The sequence below is a fragment of the Nyctibius grandis genome, chromosome 3 (genome assembly GCF_013368605.1).
Source record: "Nyctibius grandis isolate bNycGra1 chromosome 3, bNycGra1.pri, whole genome shotgun sequence".
NCBI classification, from domain to species: Eukaryota; Metazoa; Chordata; class Aves; order Nyctibiiformes; family Nyctibiidae; genus Nyctibius; species Nyctibius grandis.
Genome location: NC_090660.1, coordinates 60,902,642 through 60,911,742, shown reverse-complemented (window position 1 = coordinate 60,911,742; position 9,101 = coordinate 60,902,642).

Genomic DNA, 9,101 nt, shown 5'->3' with positions numbered 1-9,101 from the left:
TCCGCAGCTACGGTGTCGTTCTCCCTTCTCCCCAGATGAGGATGCCTAAGGGTAACTTATGGTTGCTGCTTCCTAACCGGAGCAATAGCATTTTTTTCACCTTTAGCTCATGCGTCAATTGGCTCACAAAGCCAGGCATGATATTCTGACCCAGGTTTGCTGACATGTGCACACACATACATAAAGACTGGCACGTTGTAGGAACTTCTGTATTCACACTGAGGGGAGAGGTCACTGTGCGTGTGAATGTGCACAGCATACAGAAATACAACACTTGCCGTGCTAAAGGAAGCCATGTCACTCCTTTGCTGAAGTCTCTAAATCAAATCCACTAGCTCTAAAACGTTAGCTTAAAAACAAGAGTAGCACAGGTTGCAATGTTCAAAGCTCTGTAGCATATTGAGGAATGCAAACATGTCCCTAATGTGGAAATGGTAAGTCACAGCCAAGCATGTGTCTTGTGAGAAGCTTTTCACCCTGCAGAGAGGTACGACTCATGCCAGAAAGTGTCATAGCCCTGTTCTCGCTGTACATAAGTTAGTTTCATTTGGTTCTTTTCTCCTCCAACATAGAGATCTGAAAAAAATCCTAGAAATGCATTAAAATGCATACTGTGCTTTTGTGAAAATGTTAGTGCCTTATTCTAATTATACCCAGATGATTTCATGAATATTTGAGAATTAAATCCCTAGATCTTAAATATTGACCATAAAAAAAAAAAAAAACAAACCATTATCCAGATTTGCCATTACGACACTACACTAAGGAGCAAACTCCCCCAAAAGAAAAGACACAGCTCCAATGATTTTTCCTGCTGCATACAGGACTTTGCATTTTCTCTCTGATGGAGGTGCAACTTAACATAAAATCACACAGAGGCACAACACCTCCTGCCATTCTGCTGGAAGAGGTTCACAGGTTTTCATTGTTCATACAGAATAAGTCAGACTCACATACTGTTGTTACTGACAAACTCAGGGACAGGCAAGTAGGCAGATTTTTATTTGTGAATTATAGTCACATTAGGACTTTAGGGAGTATTACAGTAAATATAGCAATGTTTTCGTATTGTAAATGCACTCTAATATTTGGAATTATCTCAATTCAAAAGAAAAGATAGAGCTGAAGGGTTAAAAATAAGCAATGGATAAGCAGCAGCATAATAAGCAATGGATGAGCAGCAGCCTGACAAATCCAAGCAAAAGGAGAGGAAAAGAGCAGAAATGGCATTCATCTGTAGGTGTTTCTTCTGGGGAATTATCTCTAGTCATTGCCTAGTCATGAGACAAGTTTTTGCCATAATTACAAACCCAGGCCACAGTGGCTGGGCATAGTCCAGGGAGAAGGGCACTGGAAACAGTGGTTAAAAATGATGAAAAAAAAAAAAGTGCTGAAAGACAAAAAGAAGATTTGTTCATGAAAAATATTGGGGAACCAGCTTCTTCAGGATGAGGAAAAACAGCTCTGGAAACATATATTATGTGCCAGTTCCCATGTTATCAGGATCAGAGTGCCTAAAATGTCATTTTATTACAGGAAAATCTGACTAAATACACAGACACTGACAAAATTCCCCAGTGTAAAGCCCCTAATGCCTGGTTTCTGGCAGGGAACCTGATCGGAGTCCTGGCTGGGAACTCAGCTGGTTCTGCGCCGAGGGTTTTCTTCCTCTTTGCCAGCTGGGGAGAAAGCCCCCTCTTTCATAGTCCCTACTCTCTCCTGCAAAGACAGCACCTTCCAGGCATCTCTCTTCTTACATGCTTATGAAAGAGAAGTGTTAAATTCTCTGGACACCAGTACTCGGGTGTACCAAGCGTTACTTATCTCACAGGGTGCTCAGACACGGAGCCCAGCCTCTGCCTGTGGCCTCCAGCCACAGCTCAAAGGGACCTCAGGCTCCCGTGGTGCAGCAAGGAGGCAATAAGGCATTGCTCCTGGGGACCTCGCTGGCTGCTGAGGAAAGGTGTCATTCTGCTTTGATGCCCATCACTGGCTCACAGGCACCACAGAGCTGCAGTGAAGTGCGAGAGCATCTCTTCTGCAGCCCTTGCCCATTCGCTTCACCATTGCTCACCATCTCCATCATCGACTCCACCTAACCAACCCTGCACCTCCTCCCCTGGCTTTATCTCCCACCTCCCAGGCTCCCATTTCCATAACGTACACCCTTGCACTCCCTGCCTTCACCCTGTCCCACCTCCCCCTATCCACTGAGGACCTAGGACCCTGCTCAGCAGAGACCCCAGTGAATCTGCAGCTGTCCTGACCTGTTGCTCACCCATGGCAGATTAGAGCCCTACCTGCTGCTCCAGGCCCCACCTCAGCCACCCATTCACACAGCTGCCTTATTTCCCACTTACCCCTGATGTCACCCTGCCAGGCTCAGTTTATTCCTACAAATATCTGGAGGATATAGGACACCATCCACGGGAACATTAGAAACCTGGCAGCACAATGTAAAAGGAATGATGGTCCCCACTTCTTAAATCTTTGGAGAACGAAGGGGAGAGAGAAGAAAAAACAACAAAAACAAAACCCCAGTGATACAGTTGTGCCTGATTCCTAATCACTAACAGACATTTTGTGTTAGCTGCCAGGGCACACTTTCTGGCCGTTTTAGGGTTTCCATTTCCAAGAAGCCTAACGTGTTGCCCCAGCCATCAGCGCAGCATGGGAAGCAGAATGGGAATTTAGCTGGGATGAAATAGGGTCTGGCAGCAGTTGCATCAAACAACACACTGCTGCACTGGAGTGAGTAAATAATATGTGTAGATTGATAGATTGGTGAATTGGCTGGGTTAGATGATGCCAAGGTCATGCACCCTGGATGCAAAGGAGTCCTGGGTTTTCATCCTGTCAGGATTCCCTGGTGATGGACTATCTTCCTTCCATGCCCTTGCCCACAAATTTCATGTGCCGAGTCAGTTAAGTGATTGTAATGAAGCGGTCTTTGTTCTGTACTGGATTATGACAGGATATGTCACAGCAAAGTCTGGCAAGCATGGAGAACATCCACAAACTCTGTGTGTAGAGTCTCTCACACTAATAACGATTCCTGGGCAGATCAGTCCAAGAGATGCTGAACAGTACATGAGATTAACTTCTTAGAACAGACTTGCCCCATCATTAGCAATAGGTCAGCTAACCCTCCGATACATATTTTCCCTTCTGCCTACTGTGTGTGGGACTACATGGACCTTCACCACAGTGACGAAGCACTGACCAGCAGGGCATCAAGTGTCACAGATTCAAAGATGAACATGAGGCTCATACTGCCTAAATGCTACAAGGCACAGAGTGACCAGCTGGGTCAGTGTTACAAGACTGAAATGTATGAAATGAAGAATGGGTCTGGTAGATCATCAGAGTGAGTCATTTATTCAACTACTTCTTGGGGCAGACCATGCCACCCCAGTTGTACCAGGTATTAGCTAGCATGTAAAAGTGAGGTCATGGTACCTGTCTGGGTTATCTGTGGAAGAACTTATCACCAAGTTTCATGGGCTACCACTTCAGCTAATAATACCAACACCCCAATTACATGTTGAAGGTGTGAACACTGCTTTTGTGACACTAGTTACATGGACCTCAGTTTGCGCCACATAACTTTATCGTTTTTTCAGTGCACAACCAGAAAGCAGAATGCCACAATGTTAAAAAGCCTCTGATCTTTGCTCCTGGCTGTGTAGCTACTCCAGTGCTGCAACAGTTGCTGCTGGTTGGTATTTGTTCTTCCTGGCTCCATTCCTGTCAAGGTGGAAGAACAGAAGAGCTTCAGCTTGGTTTGCTCTTTTCCTTCCTTCTGTTTATTTCTTTGCCAAGGCAGGAATAATTACTTGGAGAGATGAAGCCAGGCCTCTTTCCCTTTTCTTTTTCTCCTTTCCTCATGTCTTACCTCTCAACTATCTTGCCTAATCGCATTGGCATGAACTACGCACATTCCTCTGAACAGCAAGGAGGAACTGCAGCTGCTGCTGGTCTGTTGGCTCTCCCACCCAGAGAGCTTTAGCCAAAAGCTTGGGGATTTGCCTTCACTTTCACCGAATGGCTTGCACAGCATGAAGAGACATTCCTTCCCAAATGTTTCTCTTTTCTTTTAGGTTTCTCCCTGTCACTGAGCACAGTAATGCCATTAATGTCAATGGTACACAGTAGTCACTAATCCTTTGCAGCCAATTCCAAAGCTGACAAACTTAACCTTTATAAAATCTCGAATTTGAGAGAGAATCTCATCAGAGATGAGCTACAAACTCAGCACCTAAAATGAGAAATCTTGGTTTACCCTTGGCATAAATTACCTTGGGAGACATATGGCTTGAAAGGTAATGAAACAAATCAGGAGCTGATCTGAAAACACGTATTTTCAAACCTGAGCTTGATAGCTAAAAGGTAATCATAGATTTTTTTTTACTGATTTCTTTAAAGTTTGGCATACCTGAAATTAGGATGAGCTATATTCGGATTTGGTTTTGCCTGGTTCTTACCTCTGAGGTAATTTTATGAAAAACGCAGTGTACCATATAGATATATTTGTCCTCAGCTACAGAGGCCAGGAAACTAGTATTTGAATTCTCTTTCTTATATACCTCAATATTAACAACATTATGCAAGAAGGACAGGGACTGCCAGCTATTGTGATTGTGGTTGCTGATATATGTTATGAGAAAATCCTATTTTCAGTTGTAATTTCCAGTCTATACTGATCCAGATAAATACTGGGCTGAAATCATATTGAACAGGATGACCATGAGCCAGCAATGTGCCCTTGTGGCCAAGAAGGCCAATGGCATCCTGGGGTGTATTAGAAGGGGTGTGGTTAGCAGGTCAAGAGAGGTTCTCCTCCCCCTCTACTCTGCCCTGGTGAGGCCGCATCTGGAGTATTGTGTCCAGTTCTGGGCCCCTCAGTTCAAGAAGGACAGGGAACTGCTGGAGAGAGTCCAGCGCAGAGCCACGAAGATGATTAAGGGAGTGGAACATCTCCCTTATGAGGAGAGGCTGAGGGAGCTGGGTCTCTTTAGCTTAGAGAAGAGGAGACTGAGGGGTGACCTCATTAATGTTTATAAATATGTAAAGGGCAAGTGTCAAGAGGATGGAGCCAGGCTCTTCTCAGTGACATCCCTTGACAGGACAAGGGGCAATGGGTGCAAGCTGGAACACAGGAGGTTCCACTTAAATTTGAGGAAAAACTTCTTTACTGTAAGGGTGACTGAACACTGGAACAGGCTGCCCAGAGAGGTTGTGGAGTCTCCTTCTCTGGAGACATTCAAAACCCGCCTGGACGCGTTCCTGTGTGATATGGTCTAGGCAATCCTGCCCGGGCAGGGGATTGGACTAGATGATCTTTCGAGGTCCCTTCCAATCCCTAACATTCTGTGATTCTGTGATTCTGTGATTCTGTGAATTAATTTTGGAAAATTTCTAATGACATTGTAAAGCTATAGCTGCTGATGAGGCTAGAAATTGTATGTATATTTGCATATTTGCACATATTTGTGCATATTTTCTGATTATCCCTTGCCTTTTTTTAAAGCTCTGCTATCCCTCTGGTTTTGAGCTGCACTAGGATTTTGGTAGAGGAAGGTGTCTCGGTGTTAGGAATGTGCTTTTTCCTGTTTTTATAGGAACTGGGGTTAATGGCTGTGGATGAAGGGAGGGAAGCTGAACGGGTTTTTGAGTCAGGGCCTGGCCGAGCAAGGAAACTAGAGCTATGAGTCAGATGGGAGGAGGCTGGGGCTGGCTGGACTCAGAAACTGGGTTAGGAACCATCGGAGAGAGAAGGCAAGATCACAGGAGATGTGAGGCTGTATGACACATATGCGTCGTCAGAGCTGGGAAGGGTTTGGGGTGTCCGTGACATGGGCCCAAGCACTCCAGGGCTAGTATATGGCAGAATTACCTTCTCCTACTGTACACCTTAACATGGTCTTTAACCACATGATTTTATACTCTCTTCTTCATCAAGCCCCTGCCTCATTCACTGCAGAGTGGATGTTATTCAGCTGCTTCATTCTCATTATTCAGTGTAATGGCCCTACATCCTATTTACTGCTCACTATTCAAACCCTGTTCCAAAGATAGAATAATTAATTTCCTCATGGGCCGTTCCTCATGGGCACTCATGATTACAGTGCTTCATAAATAGTAATTCATTCATTTTCACAACACTCATGCGAGAGATAGGTTGGTGTTATTCCCATTTTTCAAAAGGGGAACTGAGGCAACCAGACTTCGACTAAGGCCAGCCTTCACCCTAATTATAGCTGACCAAGCTAAATCACTACACCTTGGTTTGTCAGAGTGCTTGGCATTGCACAGCCATATATATTGTCAGCGCACAGCTCAGATGTAGTCATGAGCAACTGGCACTTGGGAAGGCAGGCTGCTGAAGTGTCAAGTCAAATGCTCTCAAAACATAGTAAGTGATCGTAGAGGAACAGCCTGGTCTTGGTGTTCCCACAGCATTGCAGGTGAGGAAAGGCAAGGACAGGCCCCTCTGTGCAGGACAATCAAATACATCAACCAGGAAGCCCTCCTGTCTGTTCCTGCATACTTCTTCCTAACCCACCAGCTTTGCAGCACATCATGTGCTGGTCTTTCTCTGCTACTTTTCCTAACTGGTCCTCAGACAAGTCCATCCACATCATACTGAAGATAAATAAGAAGAGGAGGGCAAATTAGGTCTGCATAAGTAATTTTAATTATTCCTACACCTTGAATGCCTTATAGTGTGATACTAGCCTTTTAAAAATTTCTGTGTATGTACTATCTTGTATCTTACTTTAAAAAGGCAATCTGAAAACCCCACAGAAGTCCCATTATGGTGGGTCAGCAGCAGAACTGAAATCTTTAGAATCACAGCGCTCAGCCACTCAAGCTGGGAGAAGAAGGCTAATGCTATCCTGTAGGCACATCAGCGCTTAAGGGGAATGAGACATTAGCTTTGTGGGTGGTTTCATAGGAGCATAAGGGATGACCCCAGATGCTTGGGGTCCATCCCAGGTCCTGAAGATGAGCAGTCAGCAGCCCTCTCTCCTCCTCCAAACTGCACCCTTTAATCTCTACCCCGTGGGTCCCTTGGCCCAGGGTTCCCCAGTCCCATGACTGGGAATCCCAGTGTCCCCTCCCTGTGCCACCAGCCAGTTTAAGTTTTTCTCACTGGATTTCTCACCTGCACCCTGCTTTTTGCCCTCCTCATTTCCAGTCCCACTTTCTCATCCTCTTGCTCCTCATTCTGGTTTCAATCCTTCTCCCATCCCACAAGGCAGTAAGTCACAAAGCTGCTCTCAAGAGCTCCTTTCCTGAGCTCCCTGTCCTGCCATGCGTGTGCTCCTCATCAAGCTAGGATGACAGTCTTTCTTGCATACTCTCAAATCATTGACATCTAATCTCAGGCTTCTGCCTCCACTTCCCTGAAGTCACACATCCCGTGCCTAAACATGTGCAACCACAGCATTTGGGAGCAGCAATAGCGGGGCAAGTTTTGCCCAGAGCCTGCAACGTGGGGGCTGGCGCACACTTGGTACAGACAGAGCCTTTGGAGGACATCGCTGCCAAATTCCTGAGAAGTATCTACTGAACTTGAGCAAAGGCTAAGGATTTGGCCAAATTTGGTCTGTTTTCGCATTCTTGACATCAGGGTAGGTCCTTTTCTATGCCAAATGTAGTGTCCATGCTCCAAGGGACAGATGTATTAGAGTTAATCGATTAAACGGTTGCAAAGACTTTTTTTTTTTGATGTGGGCAAAATAATATATTTTCTGTAATCTTGTTCTTGGAAATGGCTGAACCATTTTCACTAAAATTTTAGAACAACAAATAAATCAAAGTGAGGCAGACATCCAGCATGGGGAATTTTAGTTGAACACTTAAAGTCTGGCACAGTTATATGCAACTGAAAAAAGGATTTTATAATGGGAAGTGTCAAGCATTAAGTACAGGTGGCACTTCCAACTCCGCCTATTATATAGATAGGACTAGATGCCTGGTTCTGTTCCCAGGGCATTCTGGATTAAACTAACTGACTGACAGTGGACTAGGAAGAAGTTCTTATTTTTCTCAGGTTAATACATTTGTATAGCACTTTTGTCCTTAAAAGAAAGGAAAAAAAAGCCACGTCATTTATCTAGAAGATTTATTTATTTGCTGGTATTGGCGAGGAATGCACAATTTGCTGACAATATGGAACGGATGATTATGGCAACCAATTTTATGAGAGTCTTATAAAAAGAGAGGTTTAATATTAAATGTTAACAATTATAATTTAAAAATGAGTCAGCTACAGAGAAAATAAGACAAAGGAAAAAAGAAAAAAGAAAAAAGAAAAACCTTTCAGAGCAAAATGTTTTACTTCCATTTATTTCCAATGCTTTGCAGATGTGTGTGGGGCAAGTAGGAGGCTAATATATCTCACTTTAGCAGTACTAATTGTTTGCATTATCACAATAATCAAATGCAACCATATTAATCTCTGTGGTTATTAACTTGATTTTTACACATTAAGATTTAGATTTAATCCCCTGGGACCATCTATTAATGCTTTTAAAGTTGAAGGGTTTCAACAGTTTTAAGGTTTTTTTCCCTTCTTTTAGCTGTAGGCAGTAAAATTTGAATGTGTGTGGAGTTTTGTATTTTGCATTCCTGTGGGATTTTCAGAGACACTGCTGTCAAGGACCATGAATCATGTTAATACATAGCAACCTCTACAGCTATTAAAATGTCTGCAATAATGTGATTATTTTTAAACGGAAAAACTAATATCATATGTATTACTTAAAGATCAACCTTTTTTTTTTTTTAAGTCATTGGAAAGGGCTGCTTTTGGGAGGGGGGAAGGGAAACATTAGTGGGAGACACTAAAATGCAAAATGTCTAATCCACTGAGAAGAGAAACTTTAGTTCCTTTTACAAAACACATCCTTACTGAGCTTATAGTCAATGAAGCATAAAAATGGCAAAAATATCACGATCAATAAGCATGAAAAGCTATTCTATTTTTGTTTAGCCAAATCATAGTTACACCGACCTGCTGGAACGGTATCTGGTTTCGTGCTTTCATGGTCATTGAGTGATGACACCCAAGCAGAAAACTGGGCAAGGAGGTG